This window comes from Lissotriton helveticus, chromosome 7 (genome assembly GCF_964261635.1).
Source record: "Lissotriton helveticus chromosome 7, aLisHel1.1, whole genome shotgun sequence".
Taxonomy (NCBI): Eukaryota; Metazoa; Chordata; class Amphibia; order Caudata; family Salamandridae; genus Lissotriton; species Lissotriton helveticus.
The window spans coordinates 1,648,229,996-1,648,257,711 of record NC_136068.1 but is presented as its reverse complement, the minus strand read 5'-3'; the positions used below and the strand labels follow the sequence as shown (position 1 = coordinate 1,648,257,711).

General features: G+C 45.0%; 1 pseudogene; it reads right to left on the bottom strand.

The window, feature by feature from the left end:
- Window positions 1–1,343: 1,343 nt before the first annotated feature.
- Window positions 1,344–19,977, bottom strand: LOC144769610 (uncharacterized; annotated as a pseudogene).
- Between the last annotated feature and the right edge of the window lie 7,739 nt (window positions 19,978–27,716).

Genomic DNA, 27,716 nt, shown 5'->3' with positions numbered 1-27,716 from the left:
TGTGCTTGCTCTTCAGGAACTCCAGGGACAACTGTGTCCTGAACACTCTCTCTCTCACCACCTTCTTCAATTCCATCATCTTTTAAAGGAGGTAGAGGGGCCACATATCTGCGCTTTTTCCTGACAATGGGAGTTGACACAGTGTCATCACTGCTACTGTCTTCTGCAGCACAAACATCTTGCAGAGGTGATTGATTACCATCACTTTTATCCCTGGAATGACTTGCCTGTGCTGTGGCTGTAGATTGAGACATATGAGTTTGTTGTATGGAGTGCTTTATGAAATTAATAAAGTGTTTCTACTTTACATAAATCATCTTTGGTAGTGCATTTCAGTCTTACTTTCAAAAGCACAATGTTAATCTGTATTTCATTAATGTGAAGTTTAACATGTAAAAGGGTAACTACAACTCCCATTATGCATTGCTCACTGTATATGAATCTGTGTACCTGGTCTTAAACATTCATACCACTGTGTACTTGTACTAATTTAAAGCACATGGGTATCCCAACAGTTCAGTAACATACAAACATGCATCTTACCTTGTGCTGTTTGTGAAGGGTCAGAGCTGTCAATCTCAACCACACCACTCACACTCTCCGGCAAGAGAGTGGCCTCCACCAGCTCCTCATATGGAGTAGGCTGCTCAGCAGTAGATGTCCCACCTCCTGTCTTGTTGGCCTCCTTCAGTCTTGCTGCAAACCTTTGCTTGGACCTCTGGCGCATGTCGTACCATCTTTTGCATAACTCCTCGGTGGTACGGGTGGTCACACAAACTGAATTTACCTTCTGCTGTATGTCCAGCCAAATTTTTCTTTTACGTGCTTCTGGCACTTTCAGTGTTTTTTTTCCCAAAAAGCAACTCATGGCTGCAATCCATCTCTTCTATCAATATTTCCTGTTCTTTTTCTGAGAACTTGTGCTTCCTCTTCCTTTTCTCTCCTGCCATTCCCTCCTGTGGGTTTTGAGACTCCATGACAAGGCAAACAGGTCTGCTCAGCTCCCAAACAGTCTTCCAACCGCCACTGGGTGTGGCTCAGGCAAGCAGGTGCAGGTAATCACTCCCACTTCCTGACTGTGATGTCATCACCCTGTTCCTGCATTAGGAGATTTCAGTTTTTTGCGATTTCTTAATTTGCGAATTTTGCAATTTAAGTAATCGCAAATTATTCTGAGAATAATTTGCGATTTTTAAGAAATCGCAAAATATTCGCAAAAAACAACATACATCGCGTTTTGCGAATCTGCATTTGCGATTCACAAAATATCGCAAATACAGAATCGCAAACCACACTCTTGATACATCTAGCCCTTAATCACCACATATGCAACAAAAGGGAGTACAAAAAGGTTTATTGTACATGCCACGCTGATTCAGCTGGGAGAGTGATGTGCTATGAGCGAAGCACAAGTCAGGCTCAACTAACATACACTTCAAGTCTATTTCTTATAATACTAATTTTGGCCTAGATCCATATTTAATACAATGTTCACATTAGAAAAAGCTTCCTGCTTTTCCGTTATGTCCCACCCAGATTACATACATTTATTTAAAGGACAGCTCTTTCGTGTTGTTTGTGACTTCTCATGCCAAACTAACAGACTACAATGGAAAACATTCTTGCTGCTCTGAATTTCCTGTTAAATGTCCTCGGCAGTACATTCTCAGCTCGAATACAATGAGGAGGTAAAAACACTTAAACCAAACCGCATTGAGACCTTTTTTTGAAAGCAGGCTGTAGGTTATTTCCAGATACAATTATGCAACTTTAACATGCACGTTTAAACAGCATTATACTGTTTTTCTGTCTTTACATAATATTTCACAGTGTGTGGGCAAGTGACAGATAAAACTGAATAATTAGGTCCTGAATCTAAATTACGGTTTTGATTCCTTTCATTCCCCTCTCTAGTCAATTCTTCGACTACTTCCTCACTACCCCTGTGCATTTCTTCCAGTTCTGTATTTTGCATCACTTTATTTCTCCTTATAGAAAACATACCTCCCACTTTAGCTGTAACCCTCTTGCAACATGCTAGGATAACCGGAAATACTAGGCACATCAATAGCAACAGAACTATTAGAGGCAACAAGGCCTTAAACAACCCCGACATCCAGGACGGCACCCAATCAAACCAGCCATTGAACTACTCATCTGGAGCACACCCCTCTTTCTTCATCTGTGTATTCAAATTATACACAGTCAATATGGCCTGAGTTAGATTTCCCTCATTTTCATCTTTCGCCGGTATGAAAGTACAGCATACTGAATTACGTTTTTTACATACTCCTCCTTCGATTGCTGTCATTAAGTCCAAAAACATATTTGTTTTCCATCACCATGAGTCTGATTGAACGCAGCTCTTCTTTAATTGCATTGAAACCATCTTCAGTAGCATTTATGGCTGTCATCAGCTCCCAGCGGGTGATCTGAACCCAGCGAGCAGTTGCTTTTGTTTGAAACATATGTATCAGACTTCCAAAAAATGTTTGGGCATCATTGAACAACCTTTACTCTTTGGGCTCATCCTGCCACACTGAAGTTCCAAAGTACTCAGCCATCCTTTTTCTTCTGTGATGATGCAGCAAAGTTGATGCTTTACTCATGGAATGCAAATACAAATCTTTGATTTATTTTGCAGTTATTACCATAGATATAGTATGCAAAGTCAACAGAGAGCAGATTCCGCTCCAGTCGGGGGGTAATTGAGTGTATATTTAAGATCTACGCTGCCAGTAAAAATCCATAAGGCTGGAAGTACCACCCTGCATATCGGCATTGTAAATAGTTGAACTGCAATTGAGATTCCGTCCCACTTTAACAATCCCATTTCCCTGAAAGCAAAGAGAAAATCGAATTATTTTCACAGCCAGCTTAGGGGGAAGTTTAGTTCCAGTCCATGTATATCTCTGGATGTTTTCATCCCATACTTGCTGACATGATGCTTTTATATCATCAAATCTCAAATGATTTTTTGTTTCTGTGCCGTTCCATAAAGATATGGCCCTACATGAAAAACTAGCTCCATTAAACCTTTTATTAGTGGCAAATACTGATGCTTTAATACTTAATATTGGCCTGGCAGCGCAATCAGGGGGCAATGGTTTGGCAGAATGATTATTACAGGTGGATGGTGGATTAGATCTCCCTGGAATACCTCATTCCAATAAGGTTTCCTCCCTAACTATATTTCTGCCCTGCTCCTTTCATTCTGGATATCTCTTTTATTATCTCTGTTTTATCTGTCAAAATTTGCAAAATTTCAGGGGTTGTATCAAATCTGGTTGTATTAACTCTGGCTGTCATAGGGCTAACATGCATTGGCTGTAACTATGCTTTTATCCCATACAATAAAATATGCAATAAACACTTTGTCATACTAGGAGGCACTACTGTAGGATACACTAAGGGCCAGATGTAGGTAATTTTATTTTACCACCTCTTAAATACCGAATCATACCGATTCGGTATTTAAGAAGTGGTAAAATAGAAGTACCGAGATGTAGGTAAATCCAGATGTGCATTTACCGAATCGGTAAAATTCGGTATTTACCGAATCTGCAAATACCGACCGGTAATGCCCATTCATTGAAGCCCATAGGAATGAATGATTCATAAAGGGGGTGGTGATGGACAGAGTATCTGAATTAAGCAGAACACTCCTACCCAGTCAAAAGATCAGGGCTTGATCCATCACCGTTTTTTAGCTCACTGCACCATCCCAGCTCAGAACCTGGCTACATGCAAATTAGTCTGACCCTGGCCCAGTGCATCATGGGAACAGGGCAGACCAAACTACCAAGCCAATTCTTTACTGGAAAGGAAACAAGCTTCGGGGGACCGGTTTCTGGCATTACAGCCGTCTTCGGCCCGGCTTGCTTGAATCCTGATGGTGCAGTGAGCAAGGGACTCACATCTGAGCATACCCTTCCACACTTGTGGTGGCCAAGACGATTCATAAAGGGGGTGGTGATGGACAGAGTATCTGAATTAAGCAGAACACTCCTACCCAGTCAAAAGATCAGGGCTTGATCCATCACCGTTTTTTAGCTCACTGCACCATCCCAGCTCAGAACCTGGCTACATGCAAATTAGTCTGACCCTGGCCCAGTGCATCATGGGAACAGGGCAGACCAAACTACCAAGCCAATTCTTTACTGGAAAGGAACAAGCTTCCGGGGACCGGTTTCTGGCATTACAGCCGTCTTCGGCCCGGCTTGCTTGAATCCTGATGGTGCAGTGAGCAAGGGACTCACATCTGAGCATACCCTTCCACACTTGTGGTGGCCAAGACGATTCATAAAGGGGGTGGTGATGGACAGAGTATCTGAATTAAGCAGAACACTCCTACCCAGTCAAAAGATCAGGGCTTGATCCATCACCGTTTTTTAGCTCACTGCACCATCCCAGCTCAGAACCTGGCTACATGCAAATTAGTCTGACCCTGGCCCAGTGCATCATGGGAACAGGGCAGACCAAACTACCAAGCCAATTCTTTACTGGAAAGGAAACAAGCTTCCGGGGACCGGTTTCTGGCATTACAGCCGTCTTCGGCCCGGCTTGCTTGAATCCTGATGGTGCAGTGAGCAAGGGACTCACATCTGAGCATACCCTTCCACACTTGTGGTGGCCAAGACGATTCATAAAGGGGGTGGTGATGGACAGAGTATCTGAATTAAGCAGAACACTCCTACCCAGTCAAAAGATCAGGGCTTGATCCATCACCGTTTTTTAGCTCACTGCACCATCCCAGCTCAGAACCTGGCTACATGCAAATTAGTCTGACCCTGGCCCAGTGCATCATGGGAACAGGGCAGACCAAACTACCAAGCCAATTCTTTACTGGAAAGGAAACAAGCTTCTGGGGACCGGTTTCTGGCATTACAGCCGTCTTCGGCCCGGCTTGCTTGAATCCTGATGGTGCAGTGAGCAAGGGACTCACATCTGAGCATACCCTTCCACACTGGTGGTGGCCAAGACGATTCATAAAGGGGGTGGTGATGGACAGAGTATCTGAATTAAGCAGAACACTCCTACCCAGTCAAAAGATCAGGGCTTGATCCATCACCGTTTTTTAGCTCACTGCACCATCCCAGCTCAGAACCTGGCTACATGCAAATTAGTCTGACCCTGGCCCAGTGCATCATGGGAACAGGGCAGACCAAACTACCAAGCCAATTCTTTACTGGAAAGGAAACAAGCTTCCGGGGACCGGTTTCTGGCATTGCAGCCGTCTTCGGCCCGGCTTGCTTGAATCCTGATGGTGCAGTGAGCAAGGGACTCACATCTGAGCATACCCTTCCACACTTGTGGTGGCCAAGACGATTCATAAAGGGGGTGGTGATGGACAGAGTATCTGAATTAAGCAGAACACTCCTACCCAGTCAAAAGATCAGGGCTTGATCCATCACCGTTTTTTAGCTCACTGCACCATCCCAGCTCAGAACCTGGCTACATGCAAATTAGTCTGACCCTGGCCCAGTGCATCATGGGAACAGGGCAGACCAAACTACCAAGCCAATTCTTTACTGGAAAGGAAACAAGCTTCCGGGGACCGGTTTCTGGCATAACAGCCGTCTTCGGCCCGGCTTGCTTGAATCCTGATGGTGCAGTGAGCAAGGGACTCCCATCTGAGCATACCCTTCCACACTTGTGGTGGCCAAGACGATTCATAAAGGGGGTGGTGATGGACAGAGAGGCTGAAATGCCAGAAACCGGTCCCCGGTAGCTTGTATCCTTTCTGGTGAAGAATTGGCTTGGTAGTTTGGTCTGCCCTGTTCCCATGATGCACTGGGCCAGGGACAGACTAATTTGCATATAGCCAGGTTCTGAGCTGGGATGGGGCAGTGAGCTAAATAACGGTGATGGATCAAGCCCTGATCTTTGGACTGGGTAAGAGTGGTCTGCTTAATTCAGACACTCTGTTCATCACCACCCCCTTTTTTCTGAATTGTTTTTGGCCACTATAGGTGTGGCAGGGTATACTCAGACATGAGTCCCTTGCTCACTGCTCCATCAGGATTCAAGCAAGCCGGGCTGACGAGGCTGAAATGCCAGAAACCGGTCCCCGGTAGCTTGTATCCTTTCTGGTGAAGAATTGGCTTGGTAGTTTGGTCTGCCCTGTTCCCATGATGCACTGGGCCAGGGACAGACTAATTTGCATATAGCCAGGTTCTGAGCTGGGATGGGGCAGTGAGCTAAATAACGGTGATGGATCAAGCCCTGATCTTTGGACTGGGTAAGAGTGGTCTGCTTAATTCAGACACTCTGTTCATCACCACCCCCTTTTTTCTGCATAGGAATGAATGGGCATTACCGATTCGGTAATTACCGAATCGGTAAATGCCGATTTTCACAAGGGTGCAGGGGGTGTCACTTTGACACCCTCTAGCACCCCCAAAACGGGTTCGGGTGCCATGTGGCAGGCATACCTAAGGGCAGGTCTGCCTGTCATATGGCACAGGTGTGCATGCACACATGTGCATGCACACCGGAATCGGTATTTTACCATCAAATAGGATTTGATGGTAAAATACCGATTTTTTAATGCTTGTGGGACTCAGAAGAGTCCCACCTACATATCAATTTTACCAAATCGGTAAAAATACCAACTCGGTATTTTACAGAATCGGTAAATTTACCGATCGGTAAATTTACCGATTCTGTAAAATACAGGGCCCTACATCTCAAATTGCATTTACCGGTCGGTAACGGCCGAATTCGTCCGTTACCGACCGGTAAATGCCTACCTACATCTGGCCCTTAAGGTGGTGTTTCTATGGCATGGGGAATAAGAGAACACACATAACAACTATCATTTTGTGTATTGGTATCTATATCATGCATGCTTTTGTACCACAAATTATCAAGTAGACAATCATGCAGAGGATGTATATCTGTTTCATTGAAAACAGGTCTACGAAAGCGTAATACTTCTTCCCTATGGGTGGGATCTTTTGCATCTACATAACACATAATACAATAGCAATTTGCTATTTATCAGAGTAATAATCATAAACACTGAACTCATTATTATACTATGAAAAATATAATTTAGCTGTCTCTTCATTGTATAATTTGTTCTTGGACCATTGCCTCCTCCACTCCTTGTGGGAGTGAGGCAAAAATAGAATAATGTCCATTACGTGCACCCAATTTCGCATCCCCTCCACTTTTACTGCTGTTGGCGTGCTCTGTGTTACTTGGTAGGGGCAAGAAACTTGGAATCCTTCCATATTCTCACAAAGTTGCTCACGAAGACCCAGGAACCCATGTCGATGGCTGTAGACAATTGCAGGGGTGGTGCAGTACTGTTGGCCTGTTGCTGCTAAACCTGTTTATAATAAATCTGTACAGCTTTTGTTAAGGCAGACATGTATGCATTCATTTCTTGCCAAACACTTTCTGAGGCAGACTTAGAACGAATCATTTGATTTTGTTTAAAAGAAAAATTAGAATGCCTACCTGTTACGACTTGGTGAGGGGTCAAATGATGATCTTTTGAAGGGGCATTTCTTAATGAATACAGAGAAAAGGGGAAGGCAGTAAAGCCAATTCTTTTTCAATGTCTCACAAATGTTTGACACTTTGCTTTTCAATAAGCCATTCATCCTCTCAATAATTCCATTACTCTTTGGGCGGTAAACTGAGGTAAACTGGTGTTTCACTCCTAATAGTGTAGTAATTTGCTGAAATACTGTGTTAGCAAAGTGTTTTCCATTATCGCTGCGTATCGCCGCCGGAACCCCCTACCAAGGTATGACCTCTCTCACCAGGAATTTGGCTGCCTGGTCAGCATCACACCTGGAGCAGGGTCCTGCTTCAATCCATCGTGAAAATGGACACACCACTACTAACAAATACCTATATCCATTACATTTTTGTATCATATCTACAAAATCTATGTGTAACTCTATGAAAGAACTTATTGGTCTTGGAATAGAGTATCAAGGCATTTATGGTGACCTCTTATTAGAGTACTGATAACACGCATGACATAAAGCTAGAAATACATCAACTAATGGTCCTTGATTAGGGTTAAATCAGCTTTTATTTAATTCATCCATCATTACTCTTTTAGAATTGTGTGTTGGTAAATGAAGTTGTTGAAGGGCTGTTATAAGTAATGACAGAGGCATTATAACTTTACCTGAAGTTGCCGATCTATAAAGAGGATCTGGAAATCCAGTCACCCCTCCCCCTTGATTTTCAGAGATCTATCTCATGTTGTGGCGCTGCATGTTGAATGTCTAATAATGCCTCTGTAGAAATATTCTCATAGTGTTGTATCTCAATCTCATCATCTGCATCTAGAGTTTGCATAGTGCATGTTTTCATTGCATATAAACTAGCTTCCTTTGCTGCTGTATCAGCAGCTTCATTTCCCTTAGACATCAAATATGTTCCCTTTGTATGTGCCTGACACTTAACCATTCCTACTTGACATGGTATTTGCAATGCAGCAATAAGGTCAGCTCAAAGATGTTGGTGCGCTACTGGTGTCCAATCAGATTTAAGAAATCCTCGCCTTTCCCATCTCTTCAGCCCTGAGTGAATTGTGGAAGCTACAATTGCTGAATCAGTGTATATTGTTACTGGCTGACCCTGACAAGCCTGTAGGGCTGTTATCAATGCTTCTAATTCAGCCACTTGGGCTGAGTCTTGGGATGGCAAGGGTAAGAGGTGCAATGTGTGCAAGGTATAATCAGTAGGTGTACCAATGGCCTCAACAACAGCTGCGCCTGTATGCCTTTTACTTGTCTCCTGGTATATCTATGAGGAACCATCAATAAATAGTTGTCAGCCATCAGACAAGGGGTCTTCATGTGCCAGGTGATCGTTCTTCTCCAATGTTGCACTACAGTCATGATCAGTGGTCTCTAGTGGATGCACTAAAATAGTTGCAGGGCTTACTGAGTGAACTCGCTCAATGCAGATAGAAGGGTTTGACAGTATTACTTCATAGCCTGTTTGAGTGCTCAGTGTACATTTACTTTTCTGCAGCACAGCAAATGGAGAGTGTTCAATATACAATGTTACAGCGCTTCCTCCTGTAATAGTACTACTCTTTTCTACTGCAAAAGCTGCTGCTGCAAGCGCTCACTCACAAGGAAAGTGACCTTTCATTACTAGATCTAATAGTCCACTAAAATATGCGACGGGTTTGTGACCCATTGGGTATTTTTGAGTAAGGACTGATATCATGGAATCCTGTGTTGCAGCAGAAAACAGAGAAAATCTCTTTGTATAGTCTGGATTTGCTAGCACTGGGGCTGAAGCAATTGCTTCTTTCAATGTCTGAAATGCACTTACACTGTCATCACTCCAATGTATGCCTGTGTTGTCAGTTTTAGCTTGCTTCATTGCATATAATAGTGGTTGTATGATGGTAGCATAATCAAATATGTCAACAAAGAGAATGCAGTTCCTAAAGTGAGGGTGGAAGGGGGAGGGGAAAGGACAGGTCTTATTTCATGTTGGCCTCACACACCCCGAGAGGTGTCTTGCTTCATCATTGGGCCTTGCTCCTCGTCGGGCCGGCCCTGCAATTCCCGACGGGCTTGCCGTAAATGGGGCTCTTTGCCGGAAATCATTTTAGAAGAAGCCGTAGGGTGCGTGTGGGAAAGGAGACAGTGGAGGTTTTGTGCACGTGAAGTGAGACCTAAAATAAGTCAGGGTCAGTCCTATTCTCAAAGAAATGTAATGATTTAGGTAGATCCTGCCTAAATAAAATGGAATGGACGCCTTGTGGGAGTGTGATGTTCCTAACAGCAGTCACTGAGATGCCTAGTTGTTCCTAAGGAATCGTGTGGCATTTCTTCAGGACCTATGTGAAAGTGTAGTGCACAACTAATAACAGGCTCCAATGTATTTAGAAGGTAGCCTGATGCGGGCCCTAGTAGTCCTGTCCTGGGTGGTTGAATCAGAGCGAGTGTGGCAAAACAAGCAAGTTGCCTCCACCCAGCCGAGTGGAGCAACACTGTGCTCTCTTACATCCCCGTCGAGCTGCAGCTCTTGTACTGCGGGTCTCCAACCGCCCAGTACAGGACTATTAGGGCCCCGCATCAGGCTACCTTCTGCCTGCTTAAATGTCGGCTCCCGGTCCCCCCCTCTTTTTCAAGTATAATCAAATACCCACTGACATACAAAATTATAAAAGGCCTAGAAATTTCTGCATGTTTTTTACTGTCTTGGCTGAGGCTGATCACGTATAGTTTGTATTCTAGAACCTGCTATCTTTTTGCCTTCTGCAGACAACACTTGGCCCAAATACTTCTTTTTGCACAAACTGTAATTTTTTCCTGTCTACTTTATATCCCTTAGTAGCAAGTAGCGTTAGGTGACTGACAGTGTTCAGAACACATTCAGATTCTGTTTTACGGCACATTAATAAATCATCTACATATTGCAAAACTGTACTGTCTGACTGGAAATTTAACAAATCATCTCTCAATACTATATTAAACACCGATGGAGACTCACAATAGCCTTGTGGAAGTCTAGAGTACTGTATTTGTTCACCATAAAAAGTGAAGGCTGTCGGGGGCGTGGCTAGCAGCCATTCAAGATGGCCGCTGCCTAACGCAGCTCCTACCTTCCCAAACATAAATCCTTCATTATCCGGTGCCATCCCTTCTTACAACTGCCCAAATATTGGAGCGAACCATCCCCAGACCCCACCCCCCCCACGAGAGACTCCCAGAGGAAGCGGCGATAATGAAGCGAGACAAACGCCTTTCTCTAAACCCCCTAATGGCGGTCTCGTGGTGACGGCAACAACAGCTTTGAGCCCTGTAGTGAGGAGAAGGCTGGGGCTGCTGAGCGGAGGCGCTGCGACCTCCAACTCCCACGGGTAAACGGCGGACGCGGAGTGAGAGGTGATTGCGGGCAGATTGGAGGTACGCACTGCCAGAGGGCGAGGTACTAATCGCATTACTCAAGGCCCCGACTTCTGGGCCTAGATGGAGGGGAGGCGCGGCTACGATTTTGGCGGCCCGTGAAACGCTGCATTACTACTCACCAGCACTGGGACAGTGGCGGCGAGTGGTGGGGGAGGACCACACCTGTATGTGCCTGCTGCGACTGGGTCGGGCGGAATATAGACAGTGCTGCAGATTGTCCACTTGCGGCGACCCAGACCACATTGTGAAAATTAAGGCCCCGGCTTGGGGCCTGTTTGTTCAGTGGTCCCTGACTAGTGGCTTGAACTGGGAGGAGGCTGGAACCCGCACTGCCTCTGGCCCGATGAGCGCTCCTTGAGTGGGATATACAACTGATGCGGGTAATGCGGCTGCTGCCCCTTCCCCATTTCTTCCCCTGAGCATCGGGGGTGGAGGTGACATTGGAGTGCTGTTCAGCAGTGGTCCTTGGCACAACATAGAGGTGGAGACCCTTTGGACTTTTGGGAGACCTCCTTACATCCAGTCTGGTGTGGAGTGACATAAAAGGCACATGGCGAAGGCTGTTGCATGACCCGCGGTGAAGTGGAGTTGCGTGTTCTTGGAAGGCCCTATTGCCGGCGTACAGGTGACTGGTGAGACCCGCAGGGAGCAGGGGAAGACTGGTGGATGGTAAAGCGCTGAAGTGGGTCCCACCCCCTAAGGGCTGATCGAGTGTTGTCACAGACAGCGCAACTCACTGTGTGGGACTACGATGCTATCTACGGAGAAGGTCCGGAGGTTGGGGGTGTCTGAATAACTCGGCACACTTACCATATTATTGGAAATTGGGCTCAGTGAAGGAAGTTGTGCAGATTCAACCAGCTGAGATTGCAAAGGCGACTCTGGGATAGAGATACCTTGACTGCCCCTTCCCCTGCCAAGTGTGCTGGCTGACGGAGCGCTGCAATGGCGACGGGAGGGATAGGTCCCAGGGGTAACCCCCAAAAACAATTGGCAACATTTGCGTGGTACATGGCTGGAGACACAAGCAGCTCCCCGAGATCGGGGGAGGAGGGCAATGCAGCGACATCGGCGCAGGGCTCAGAGCCCACCCTTCACGATGTTATGGCGGCTATCAGTGGAGTGCGGACATCGGTGGACTCGGGTAATGTTGAGGTCTCGCTGCTTCGGGCCGACTTCCGAAAGATGGATGAGAGAGTCCAGGAGCTAAAAATAGTCACTAATGCCCTACAGATGGACACCTCAGAGCTGCAAACACAGATGTGTGGACTGTAAACAAAGCAGAAAAGAATGTCGCAACAACTACGAATGACTACTAAGGCTGGGCCCACCGTAATAACATTATCATTTTGAGGGTTCCGGAGAGAACAGAGGGGCCGGTGGTGGATCTATATGTGGAGGACCTCATTACAAAACACCTTAACCCCAAGACTCTATCCAGCTACTTTTTGATTGAAAGGGCCCAAAGAGTACTAGGATGTAAGCCCCGACCTGGAGCGCCACGAGACCTATTATTGCTCGAGTTTTCAACTACCGCGAGAGAGACATTATCTTACAGACAGCTTGCTCCAACCCCCCTCTGAAAATGGATAACTACGAGGTGGCCTTCTTTCCGGATTTCACGGCCAAGTGCAGGCCCAAAGGCACAGCTTCCAGGTGGTAAAAAAAGAACTCAGAGACAGGGAGCTCAGATATGAGATGCTGTTTCCTGCGCGCCTGAGAGTTGAATCCGATGGCAAGTCATGATTTTTTGACTCCCCGGAGGCAGTCTGGGAATGGGTGGATGGCTGGACCATGGTAGGGAGCCAGAAGAGAGGTTGGCAGAGTAAACGGGCCAACGACATGGAGCTCCAGTGGAGATGGTCCAAGGAAGCCCAGCGGATGTTCCTAACCAGCTTGAGGAATAGGACTAATGGACAAAGGCGTCAGGAATGGAGCGCTCAAGCTGGGACACGAGCAAAAGTGCAAGTAGTGGGGTCGGGGGAGTGGGGCGGGGGATGATACTCATTATTTTATGATCTTTTAATGTAAGGATCCCACGTACTATGTGATTATCTAGCAGTGATTTGGGAGGGACACATCTGGCTCATAGTGGATGGCTACAATTCCAGTTCTTTTGACTTGATTCAATGGGAAGAGGGGCTGCTTTTCTCTGTGTACTTTCAACATTCTAGGGGGGGGAGAAGCACTCTGCCAAGTTTGAGGGTGGGTAGTTTTGAATCTACGGGCAGGGGGGCAGGGAGGGGGAGGAGCAGGGGAAGTGGAGAGGGAGGTTGTTTAGAGGTTGCTTGGTTTATTGCTGTGATTATTGTTTCACCGATATTAGGAAGAGTACTATATGAAGGAATGCTTAATAGTATGTCTTTAGACTTAAAGCATTCAAAGAGCACAAAGGACATATTGACTATTGGACGACAATTGCTAAATGAGTGGGTTTATGCTTTCTCCTACATTGCCATGATCTGTGTAATGGGACGTAGGGTGACACGCAACTATGGGGAAGGACAGTGAGCGACATCTGACAGTAATGTCCTGGAATGTGAATGGGTTGGGGGATAGAATTAAGAGGGGAATAGTGCCTCAATACCTGAAGAGGCACTCGCCAGACGTGGTCTTACTGCAAGAGTTCCATTTGGTAGGCCAGAAATCCAAAGTCCTCACTAGATGGGGGTATAAACTTTTAGCACACGCAGACTACACTACGGGCTCAAGGGGTACAGCTATACTGGTGAAAAAGACCACACCCCTTATTGTACACAAGACATGGGCGGACACTGCAGGCCGATTTACGGAGGTTGAGGCCCAATGGGAAGGGGAAGACATCAATATACTTTCGGTCTATCTGCCGCCCGCTCTGGGCAAGACGGCACTGGAAGACCTGGACAACAAGCTGACTGGACTTTGGGAGGGTGTACTGATTATGGGGGGTGACTACAACATGACACTAGACTATACTGTCTATCGACAGCCACCAAGGCCACAAGACAAATCTATCGATCTACTCTTTGGTTTTGCGCAGGCATTGGATCTGGCAGACGTGGGCCAGATACTCCATCCCACCGACACACTGTTTACCTTTTTATCCAATGCCCACCGTAGTTTGTCACAAATTGATCACTTCTTCACACATTTGTCCTCCATTGGCAACTTTGCCCAATACAGAGTCTTACCTAGAGGGATATCGGATCACTCTCCGGTCTGGACAGAATACACGCAGTGGGAACACCAACCACCAGCCACAATAGTGATTAACCCATGGCTCTTACCCATACCAGACATTAGAGATGAACTCCGTACACAAACAGAGAACTACTTTGTTTAGAACGTGGGCCCTGTTGATTCCACATGCACAATATGGGAGACATTCAAGGTTGTACTTAAGGGGGTGGCACGGATGTTGAAGTCTGGATATATCACCAAAAAACAGGAGCTCCTGCCCAAAGTGGATTCTGACCTCCTTGAACTAGAGAGGGAGCACTCGCTCGACCCCTTGCCTGACACCAGTCATAGGCTTCTCCTGAAACAGGACGAATTTCGGATTAAGACTATGGCACAGATGGTAGCCAAGCACCGTGCAATTCAGCAAAGACTCTATGAGCTCGAGGACAGGAAGGGCAGGACATTGGCGTGGCTGGAGAGGCGGGAGCAGGGCTCTTGGTGCGTTCATAAGCTGATGACACTGGAGGAAGACATAGTAGCTCACCCAAAGGACATAGCGGAACAATTCACCGCTCACTATGAGGGGGTATACTCCCCCTCTACCCACTATACGGCAGAAGACTCCCACCTGCTCCTTAAAGACAGTGATGTATAATAATCCACATTTGTAAAGCGCACAATCACCCGTAAGGGTCTCTAGGCGCTGGGGGCCATCGGGAAGATTAAGCAAGCTATTGCCCAGAGTCACATGGTGCTGGGCTAACCTGCCGCCGGAGCCGGGGATCGAACCCCGATCCCCAGATTCCAGGGTCAGTCGCCCTGGCCGCGGCGCCACACCTCTCCCATGTACCATGCATTTCAGAGGTGGATAGGAAAATTATGAGGCAGACCTCTCGACGGAAGAAATAGGTAAGGCCCTAGGACAACTCAAGTCTAGGGGTGGGCGGAAGTCGCGTAACGGACTTACGCGGAGAGGCACGGAGATTGAACCAATCTCCGTGCCTCTCCGCATATTTAAGTAACGCGACACCCACCCGCCGCCGGCCCGCCCCCCGCTCGCAATATTAAAGAACATTAAAGCCTAAACTAAGATTTTAAAAATGTACCTTATCGCGGGGTCATCTTCCTTATCCATCTAGCCTTTTTCTTAGAACTGCGCATGCGCGGGAGACTGTGCATGCGCATTCCTCGGCGGAAATGTGCATGCGCAGGCTCCCGCGTTTTCTATATGTCCTACAAAACTGTCCTCACAGGGTCCCAGACTCGTATTTTAGGGCTATCGAGAGCGAGATAACCACGCTGCAATGTTACGGTAAAGCCTCCATAATTGCGATTCAAAAATTGACAAAAAACTGGTGCGACAGGGACATAGCCCTCCCGGACCTGCAGAGGTACTATTGGGCAGTGCAGCTGGTGACTGTCAATCACTTGTTGTATCATCCCCCAGATGACCCATCATACGCCCTCGACAGATACCAAACTGACCGCTCTGGTTATCTGGGGGCTTTGTATACTAGTGACAGAAAAAACAAGGGGAAGTTCTTCGGACCGACCAAACATACACTAGAAATTTGGCGTCTGGTTACCTCTTGTCTAGAATGGGCGGGCACTCTCTCGCTGGCCACATCACTATGGTTTGCTCAGCGGCTGGGACGGCTAGGCTATCAGCCCGGATTCAACAAATGGGACCATATTGGACTATCAAAAGTGGGGGATCTGATTAAAAAGGGGGCAATACTGTCTTTCAGTGAACTCCAGACAAAATATCAGATGGCTCAGGGGGAAATGTATAGATACCTACAGATCCGACACGCGTTACAGGCGGCTTTTCCGTCTTTTAAAGACATACTGGAATTGTCGCCCTTGGAAGATTGCCTGCTTGACGGGCCTCTTAGTTCAAAGGTAATATCCCTAACCTACAAGAAGCTGAGTAACAACCTCCCAGATGCCTTCCCGAAGCTTACGGAGCGATGGCAAGATAACATAGGCCCTATAGAGGATGATGATGAGAAGTGTGGCTCACTGGTTAGAGGAGGCAGACCCTGATACAGAGGTCAGACCCGGGACCAGGGTTCAATTCCTGACGCGGCAGGGTCTTGAGCTCAAAATGTCCACGGACTCGATAATTCTCGCCTCGGTGCCTACTCGAATCATGGGTTCACACTCTGCAACTCTGGGCAATAGCTTGCTTAATCTCCACTATGGCCTCACCGCGATGGGATGCCTGGTCTTCACCTTGGGGATGCCCAGTAGGGGTTATCTCGCAGGGAAAGCCAGGACGGGTTCCCAAAGCAAGCGCTAAGAGACCTGTCGGTGATTTAGCGCTATATAAATCGAAATTAACATAACATAACATAACATAACATGATTAGCAATCGGCGCTGATGTCCCCACGTGAAGCAGCTATCACCCAGAGGTTTCTCCTAATTCAACTTAGAATACTCCATCGATCATATATGACAGGGACAGTACTGGCCAGCATAGGATCCAAACCTGATGACAGATGTGTGAGGGGATGTGGGCAGCAGGCCACATTTTACCATGCACTATGGTCCTGCCCCAAGATATGCCACCTTTGGGAGGGAGCAATGACTCATATGCACTCAGCCCTGGGGAAAGCTATAACACTTATACCACAGCTTGGGTTATTGAACATCTGGGACGCTACTGACCTGACAGAAGTCGAAAGGCAATTTACAACGCTGGGTTACACACAAGGTTAAGAGAGAAGTGGCTAGGGGCTGGGGGGACAGGCACCCACCTCGTGTCTCCCTGTGGGCCAAAGAAATGGATAGATGTATGATGGCGGAGACTGAGGTTTATAAGGCTAGGGGATGCCCCAAAAAAAGGGATAAGAAGTGGTCACGGTGGAACGAACATAGGGGAGATTTATGTGTGTCATCTACAACTGAAATGGAAATGCGAAGGCAAGAGAGACGGGTAGGAGATATGTAATGAACAACTCTTGATTAATGCTTTACCTGTAATATCTTGATGACAATATGCAATGTGTCGTTCAATCATGTAATGTACCAATGTGATTCTAATCAATAAACAAAGTTGTGTTTTTTATAAACTGAAGGCTGTCAAATAATGACTGTCAGGATGTAAAGTTATGCTAAAAAAAAGCATTCTTTAAATCCACCACAGAAAACCATTTGCTGTTACTTGGTATATTAGTCAATATCACAGATGGGTCTGGCATTATGGGGTACTCTGCTAATACTATGGCAATAAGGGGGCAAAAATCCTGAACCATCCTCCAAGTATTACCTGGAGAATTTTTTACAGGATAAATTGCTGTATTACCAGGCGATGGACAGGAATACAAGACTCCCTGATCCTTCAGTCTTTGTATTGTCATTATTTTCATTGCCCCTCTAATACCTTCTTTTGCTTCAATAGACATTGGATACTGTTTTACACTTGGCAATGGTGCACTGGCTTTGACTTTATCTTAGATGGTTCTGCAGAAAGTATCAGTCCTACCTCATCTGGAGCTGATGTCCAGAGACAAGGTGGGACTGCTGCAAGTGCTTCAATTCATTGGAGGGGGATGGCACAACTGGTAACGTGGTCTGTGCACGGTAAACACATACTACCAAAGGTGCAATGAGTGTATAAACTATCTTAGTCCTGGTGGGATCGTCTGAAAAGAGTTCTAAATCAGAAATGTCCCGCGGTCTCAGACCAGGTATAAGAAAAATCAGGACCTTCCAAATTCCTCCATCATTATCTGATGCCACCAGAGGGCCCCACCTTCTGGATATTTCCATGCACTTAAGATAAAGGGTATTCACCTGTCCTAGTACATCACCACCAGCTTGTCTCCTGAAAATTAGTCTTAGTGGTAATTCCATGCATCTCCTTAAAAGTATTTCCTCTGTCTTCAGAACCGTAAGTACTACATCCTCTAGCAGTTTATAAAGCACTGTCTCTACCCTTCTAACCACATTTTCCTCTGGTATTCTTAGTAAATGTATCCCAGATTTCGCTTGCTCTGGTATTTCACATGTCATGGACCCATCAGAGCAAAATCTTATTGTCAGGTTTAATTTAGACATGATATCCCTTCCTAATAAATTTGCTGGTGAATTTGGAGAATAAAGGAGACGCTCCTGCGTTCGCACTCCTGCCACCTCTATGGGAACATGTGTTGTGTATGGAATGAGCTGTACCCAGACCGACCAGATATTGGGGCATTGATGAGACAAACTGTGGTGTCCGATTCACAGAACTAACTTAAGACAAAATCCTAAACTTACTACCATTTTGGTATTCACAGAAGACACTTACTCATTTTGGTATTCACAAAAGGCACTTACTCATTTCGGTATTCACAGAAGTTAGGAGTCCTACCTTCAGGACTCCTAAATGCCTTCTGTGAATACCAAAAGTCTTAAAGTTAGGATTGTTCTCAGTTTAGGAGTAATAAAGTTAGGACTCCTAACTTTAGGACTCCTAAATGCCTTCTGTGAATACCAAAAGTCTTAAAGTTAGGATTTTTCTCAATTTAGGAGTCCTAAAATTAGGAGTCCTAACTTTACTACTCTTAAACTGAGAGAAATCCTAACTTTAAGACTTTCGGTATTCACAGAAGGCATTTAGGAGTCCTAAAGGTAGGACTCCTAACTTCTGTGAATACCGAATTGAGTAAGTGTCTTTTGTGAATACCAAAATGAGTAAGTGTCTTCTGTGAATACCAAAATGGTAGTAAGTTTACGATTTTGTCTTAAGTTAGTTCTGTGAATTGGGCACCACAGTTTGTGTCATCAATGCCCCAATATCTGGTCTGTCTGGGTACTTATTCCTTAATTCAGTCCACACTCTAGAGTACACTACTCCAAAAGCAGACCCATCATTTTTTCCTTTAGTAATAGTTACTCCTTGTTACACGTCTCATTATACTATCCACCTAATCCCCTACTATGGAGCTCAAAAGACTCTTTACATCCCCAAGAACTAAAGGTATTCCAGCTGTTGCATTTTCAAATGCTTTTATCCATTTCCCTGCTCCTTCCTGTAATGGAGGCAGGCTTTTTCTTAGATTTTCTTTATCCATGTGTTGCCATTGAACATAGACAGGCTGTGCTCCCAGTGTCTTATACACCAGTAGCATCTGCATTTCAGCGGTATTCCTGTCACCATGTCCCTCATAAGTTGTGTCAGACCTTAAAGCATATTTCTTCCACACACACAGACTTTGTTGCATGTAATCATAATCCCACTCTGGATCCGCATAACCTTGAAAAATACATAAATCAGCCTTATTTATCAATTCAGGCTCAAAGGATCCTGCTCTTGGCCACACTTTTATCTGTGGCACCATGCCTGCTGTTCATCCTGCAAGGGTATTAGTAAATGGGACAACATTATACCAACCATGTTCTCCCTTTGCTCCTATTTCATTGGGTGTCAAGTCACAGTTTTTTTCCCTTCCTTTTCTCTGTATAAAACTTGTCATTCCCTGCATATTTTGTACGTGAAGGGATCTTACTTCAGCTGGAGGGGAACTTTGTCCTAACTCTATCATACCCTCTACGCGATATGGACGCCCAGACCTTGTTGTACTACTGGGAAACACCTGCTCTCCTCTTAATTGTTCTCTAAAAGCACTTTGTTCCTCTAATTCTCTTCTATTTATTTCAGCATTTCTGTTCTCAGCCTCTTGCCACAATTCCATGAGTTCCTGGTCAATAACCCTTCTAGTTTCACTCTCCACTGAGTTCATTTCTTCCTCATCTTTCTCATCCTCTCCTGTCACATTCTTGATTTCTAGATCATATCCTATGTCCCTTACAACTGGCTTTGCATCTGGTTTAAATGATATGGAATTACATATATTTGAACAGTCATCTGAAATAAGGCTTAATCTCTTAATTGTATTCCGTATTCCCTTTACAGTGGTGGTCATGGCACAGTAACCCTTATCCTCTTCCTGATATATTTTTGATCGTACCCCTAAATCTAACTTCACCTGTGGGGTGCTAGTATAATATCCATTTCCCTCAATTGAGTTTTAAGGAATCTTGCTAGCCCATTCTAATATATCTTTTGACTTTAGTTCCATCAATTTCCATTGTTGTCTTGTCTTAATTTTACTGAAATGTCTCCTGTTAAGGACACTGTTCCCTCATATACTTTTTCAGGTTTAAGAGGGCCTTTATTAATTGTTTGAGCAAGATCAACCTCTCCCATTTTTAATAAGTCATCAACCTTTGGTGCAACTTTGTTTATGTCAGTCAAAGGAATTAATATCGTATCTTTATAGCCTAAAGCTGGAACATCAGTGTCCACTGAGTCTATTGAGGTAGTGGATTCCTTATCTTCCACTGACAATGATGGATAGATACCCTGACGGCATAAGGGTCTTTTAATTATCTCAGAATATGTCGGGGATGGCGCTGTGGCATCTACATGGGAATTCTGACTGAATATCTTCCACATGTTCAAATATGCTAATCTTGTTGTTCTCGTATCTCCTTTATATGCTTCTAAGATACATGATATTACATGGGCTATCACTGTATTATCAAAAGAGTCATCTGGTGGCCATGGAACCAGGGAAGCCTTTGTGCCTTCCGCCCATTCCAGACAATGTCTTTTTATTCTGTCAGAGTCTCCTGGAAATGTGGAAATCATATGACCTAAAGAAGACCCTTTGTCTCCCTGCCTCCCCTTGGAAGATTTCTTAAAGAAAGGCATGACCTTATAATTTTCCTTTTAATCTACCAAAAAACTTTTACTATTCTTAAAGGCTCCTGTCCTAATGGAGTTCAAACTAAAAAAACAGTTGATACTTCCGATAATGCAGTGAACTTATAATCTATTACACATGATATAACAATCACAAATCTACATTATATTTATATATACATATATATTTAGAAAAACTACTCACATAACATATAAATACAAAATGTCAACTTTTCCTCTTTCTCTGACGTTTTCCTAATTCAAACTGTCAGGATAAACCTCTTAGATAATTCCTATTTCCTAATAATTCCCAAAGGGAGAGAAAAACAGTCTGCCAAGTTTAACTAAATATACATCTATTTCTCTGATGATTTCTAAACAAAAGGTCAGTCAGGTTCAACAAAACATATTTAATTCTCTCTCTTCCTCTCTGACAATTCCTAAACAAAGGTCTGCCAGGATTAACTAAATACACATCTCCGTTTGTAACAGTTGTGGATCAATACACAAGGATTCGACGATCGCCCTTTTTTCCTACCTTATCTGGCCGCTGCAGACGTCCCCCAGACCAGTACCCCTGTTGTCCAAAAAACAGATCTTTTGTATCAACGGGCATCTGTCATCCTCCTCAAATTGTGAACAACTAAATTAGTTTTTCCAAACGGGCCCGAAGGGGAACCTCCGCAGCAGCAGGCAGGAGCAAAGGGCATCTCTTGGCTGGCTCTGCCACGATGTCGGGGAAAAAAATCCTTTAAGCAGTGCAAATCATTTAATCACCACATCTGCAACAAAAGGGAGTACAAAAAGGTTTATTGTACATGCCAGGCTAATTCAGCTGGGAGAGTGATGTGCTATGAGCGAAGCACAAGTCAGTCTCAACTAACATACACGTCAAATCTTCTTCTAATAATACTAATTTTGTCCTAGATCCATATTTAATACATTGTTTCTGTTTTTCCGTTATGTCCCACCCAGATTACATGCATTTATTTAAAGAACAGCTCTGCCCTGTTGTTTGTGACTTCTCATGCCAAACTAACAGACTACAATGGAAAACATTCTTGCTGCTCTGAATTTCCTGTTAAATATCCTAGGCAGGACGTTCTCAGCTTGAATACAATGAAGAGGAAAAAACACTTAAACCAAACCGCATTGAGACCTTTTTTTGAAATCAGGCTGTAGGTTATTTCCAGATACAATTGTGCAACTTTAACATGCAAGTGTTTCTACCTTTACATAATATTTAACAGTGTGTGGGCACGTGACAGATAAAACTGAATAATCAGGTCCTAAATCTAAATTAGGGTTTTGATTCCTTTCATTAAAATTGTTCTATTTAAAACGTAAGCCAAAATGGCTATGCCTGATATGATTGGCATCAGAATCGTAATTCACGCAAAATAACTGCTTCTTGTGCTGTTCTACTTGAGCTAATGGTAACAATGTTCTGCTTTATGCTATAACACCCATACCTCTGCCTAAACTTGTGCTTAAAAGATGTAATACATTTATCCCCAAGGGCATGTCAGCTGCAGGTCAAGGGCAGCAGATAGTGAGCTGCCAATTCTTTGGCTAAATTTGGGAATGAAAACAATCCCACTGCTCTGAGATGAGACACTCTGTTTGTAGCCTCTGTCCGTCACCTGCTATTCCAGGCAAGTCCATCAGGTAAACACCCGCAAGAGAGTATGGAATTAAATGTAGATCCAACTGATACAGTGATTAAGTGTGAAAAAGAGAGGCGTCCAGTTCAGTATGTCCATCAATTGTTCTTTTTCCATAAAAGTGCACAAACATAACCCCCACCCAACACCCCCTTCATCCACCCACCAGAGCATTAAATGTTAAACTCCGTCAGTAGTCAAACACAGCACTCTTGGGGGCATTAGGTTGTCTTTTAGATGTATTTCTACAATAGAAAGTCATCATGCGCACTCTCAGCCACTGTTAGATTAAAGCTCTGTTACAATCTGTATAATCTATAATGTTTCTGGTCACCAAAGAAATTTGGTATAATAAAGCAAACAATATTTATCTTGAACTACTTACAGTATTAAAACATAGAAATGTGGGGAACAAGGTCTCTTAAATAAAATATTTAAGAGGATAATGCCCAACGTTTGGAAAAAAAACGTTTGTGAGGACTGAAAAAATTCAGGGGCATATTACCAAGCAATAGCGATAATTATCGCTATTGCTTGGTTAGAGACAAAATGTTACCGCTGAGCTGCGTGACTTTTACCGCAGATAAACCTTGGTATTACCAAGGTTTATCGCAAATGCGATAAAAAACGGCCGCAATGCATGAATATCGCTGAAAAGTCAGCGATATTCATGCATTTACCGAGCTAATGCTCTTAGCCATGTTATCCACCTCCCATTGGATAACATGGCTAAGAACAGCTCTGGGCAGGTGTTAGCTTTTGGAGATATTCGCGCTTAGCGCGAATATCTCCAAAAGTTGGTAATAGGAGATAGCGATGTTAGCGACTGTTTCCAGTCGCTAACATCTTGGCACGCCCACTTTGCATGTCATTAGTGATAAATATCACTGACATGCAAAGTGGGGCCCAAGATGGTCGCTATCTCCTACTAGCTGTCGCTAACTGGTGTTAGCGACAGCTAGGTAATAGGGAGATAATTTTATCTCCGCTTTCTTGGCTTTTAAAGCCAAAAAAGCAGAGATAAACCCCCTTGATAATATGCCCCTCAGTATTTAACAGACTTCATCTAATCCAGGCCTAAAAATGTTTTTCTAGGTAACTGCTACTGGCAGCACATTCCATAAAACTAAAGGTCCTTCAGATCTGCCTCATATTTTCAGCTTTCAAGACGAAAACGTAAAGAAATAAAGTCAGTCAGTGCGTGTTGAATGAGAATGTGAATGGTTTGGAACTTGCAGTAAATATAGAATACTGCTCACCATTTCTATATTCCTAATTCGTACCCTTGGGAAGCAAAGGTCACATACTAAAAAGCAATGCACTTTTCAAGACACGTACGCTAAACTGCTGTGGTGCACATGAAAAATTAGATAGTGATACAGAAGCAATTCTGTATTCCACGTTGTGCTGCTGCCTAAAAAACATAATTAACTATTAGCAATTCAGAAGAATTTGCCCACTTCCAACTCTGTTCTGTTCTCACCAAGAGTCACCCTCTTCCCCCCAAGCCACCTTTAGCTGCAGGCGAAATAATCACAACTCCAAACACCAAGGATGGAGACTGTTCACGTTTCACAGAGGACTGGAGACAAATTCGCTTCACGGACCTGAGCTGAAAATGCAGTAGCATTACTTGTCTCTCACCACGTATCTCATTCAGCAAACATCGATGCTTTGCTCCCGATTGTTTCCAGCACCGTACATCACTAACTTCTTCGTCTACTGCTGCCACCCTTTCCCAAGTCGTCACTGTAGGGTGGGATCAGTGAGGCTTGCTGATCCACCCAATGGTGTGACGAGCTGGGAAGAAAGATGAACCGGATTGACACACACTCTTGAGATCCACAGGCTGCCGTCTGAAGCACCCAAATCCTGTGTGAACCTGGAATCACCTTGGACACCATACTGGTGTTGGCAGGGTCGCACGAATTGGCAGACAGATGGGACAATGATATGGAGGTACAAGGGACAGCCCAGGTGGACAAAGTCAAGGAGGAACAAGTAGATGCTTTGCAGAGATGGCCTGCCCGACCCAGAAACACTGAGTGGGGGGAAGCCACCATACAGATGGTAGGGTAACTGTAGCCTTGAGCACAGAGTACAGAACACCTGTTCTTCCCGAGGCTGGTCCTGCTCTGGATGGGTATGCATGAACCATTTCGCCAGTTTGCAGTAGTGAAGCGAGTGCCCAGCCATTGCCCCTAGAAGGGTTGATGAAAATCACAGTGGCAAGTAATTGAAGAACAGTGCAGGTTCAATTCCACACGACAGAAGGAGGCACCAGCACGCTGTTAGGTTGCCACACCACAGAAGACCTGGGGCAAGTATTCTTTCCTCGACAGACCAACATCTCACATCTGCAAACATCATGCTGGAGTTCCCTCAGATGCTTGTGGAAAAGGAGTAGTGGAACGTGAAAAAACAAGGAATGGTTGAGAAGGTCACTGGCCCAACATTGTGGGTCGCTGCTCGTGTGATTGCACCAAGACTCCAACAGCCAGTCACAATCTGACTGGGTGCAGACATGGGGCTCCCAAATCAAGCCATCTGAAGGGAGCAAAACATAACCCCCACAGTGGATGACATTGTGAATGGAGCCCAATAGTTCTCCAAGTGGGACTTAAACCCTGGCTATCATCATTTAGAGCAAGAACCAGCCAGTTGGCACATCAAAGCTTTTTCAACCCACATTGGTCTCTGACGGTATCGGAGGCTGGACTTCAGATCTCATTGGTAGCACAGGTGTTTCAAAACAGCATCTATGAAACAGTCTCTGGACTGGTGGGTGTCTTGCACATTAGCGACGATATACTGATATTCTCTGATATCCTCGAGAAGTACTACGTGAGGCTCCGAGCCAATATTCAATGGCTGGCAGATTGTGGTTTGATGCTGCATTGCCAAATGTGTTAATTCTACACAAATTAGATCAAGTTCTTCGAATACATCTTCTCAAGGAAAGGGCTGCATGTTGAACCAAAAATAATGGTTGTGAATAAATCAGCATCCGCCCCTTCTAATGCAACTGAGATGTAGAGCTTTTTAGGTATGGCCACTTATTGTAGGGGGTTCACCCCAAATATTCAAGCCATTGAGGACACTGACAAGAGCTGATGCTCCATGGGAGCGGATGTGGCTTACCACCAAGTAAAAGGAGTGCTACTGGGAGATGCCACTATGGTCTACTTTAATCCAAAGTGCCACACAAAGCTGGTGGTCGTTGCAAGCCCAGTGGGAATGGGCTGCTACGGTGGAGGAGTAAAGGCACCAGTCTCCCTATCGCATACACCAATAGAGCATTGTTGAACACATTTAGACCATATATGCAAAGATCAAGCGCAAGGCCCTTGCCATCAGGTGGGATTGCCTCTACTTCCACTCATACCTCTGTGGGCAATAGTTTTGGATCATGACTGATCACAAGCCACTAGTCGCCCTAGTACTGCATCTCATATCAACGGTGGGCAGTGCAGCTGAAGCCTTACCAATGTGTTATACTGTACCATCCCGGGGTCAACAACCCAGCTGACTATCTGTTTCCGTCACCTGTAAGGAAAGTGTGGACTGGAAACAGCTGAGGAGGATGAAGGGGTGGAATAATTAGTGAGGATGGCGGTGCATGAGGCATGTCCTAGGGCAATCTCCAATGCAGAAATAATGGAGGCAGCCCTTGCTGACACAAGCCTCTCAAACACCAAAGAAACACTCATGAGAAGGCAATGGTGCAACTTCCTGGATTAGTGCAAATCTCTAGACGAGATGGCACAAAGAACGATGAGCCAAATCTAGTGCGTTAGAGATTAACTGAACACCAACGGTGAAGATATGCTTCTCAGGGAAAGGCAACTCATGATACCGTAGATCCTCCAGGCCAGTATTCCTGAGTTGGCTCATCAGGCCCACCAAGGAATGGTAAAAACTAAAGCAAGGTTGTAAAACAAGGTGTGGTTTTCTGGCATGGACACCTTAGTGGACAAAAAAGTGCAGGGTTGTCATTCATGTGTGATCACAAGTGGAGACCTGTCCCCTGCATGAGTCGTCACAGCAGAACTGTCAGGAATCCCTTCTACGCCTACCTAGTGTTCAGACTACAACCCCCATGAGCCCGTGTGACCTTGGAGTATTTCCTGACAGTTCGTGCTTTGGAGCATGCGTGTTATTTTGTGTTTGGTTCTTGTCGGCGGCTGGTCTGCTCAGCAAGTGGACGCTTGTCGTTGATGTCCTGGTGCTGCTTGGAGAACCCGCGTCCTCTCCTTGAAGGTACCGTTTCAGCTGTCTGTGCTGTGGAAGGGCGGTTGTCCCGGATGCTTGCAGCGGAGCGCCGTGTGTTTTCTGACCACGCGCTACCGTTGCTGTAAGTGGAGACCGGCTGGTTTCCACCTTCGTTTGTTGTTTTCTCTAGCACGGCTGTGCTTGAGATAGCTAAGCGGAACGTAGTGTGTCGGCGGACCACACGTTACCGATTTGGCATCCACGACCAATTTGGATTTGATCATTACTTGTTGTAGCGGCTGCTACTTGTGACTGAGCGAATAACTAGTGTATTAGATGACAAACGGAACGCTGTGTGTAGTCCGCCACGCGTTACCGTTAATGGAGGTACATTGGTTTCTCTAGTGTGTCAGGTCGACGGAGACCTTGCTGCCTTTTGTTTTGGAATGTTACTCCAGTCTCTGTCTGGATTACGAAGTACTAACTTTAATCACGATATATGAGTATATAATATATTGTGTTAGCAGGGAAGTCTAAGGCCAGACAAGTTTCCACAGCAACAAACTTCTCCAGGTTGTTTTATTGGAGAAGCTCCAAACTCCTTCAATTGCACTCAAGAACAGTTCCTCCTTTTTGTATGTCATGCAAATTGGGTTATACTTTATTTTGTGTCCTGCTCTGCTGAGTTTTACGAAACTTGGTTCCCCAGTGGAGGTGTGTTTCCATTCTTCCTTTTGCTATTTCTTTATAGCGAGAATTGATGAGAGTAGAGATTTATGATTAACGTTGTGATTAATGTTATTTGTATGCTTATGTTTTTCAGAGCCTAATATCCCAGCAGTCCCTTACCCTTCCCTGTTTTTTCCCTCGCCTAATGGTTCGAATTTCCTGTATACACTACTCAGGGAGTTGGTAACATTGGGAGGTGGACCCCTTTGAGCTACAGCCGTATCCTGTGGAGCGTATTCCTGACAGAATAACGCGCCCAAGAATAGGGCTCCACCTGATACGGTTGTATAGGGGTCATGGCTACCATGGACGATGTCCTCCAAGCGTTGGTGGTGGTACAGCAGGAACTGCT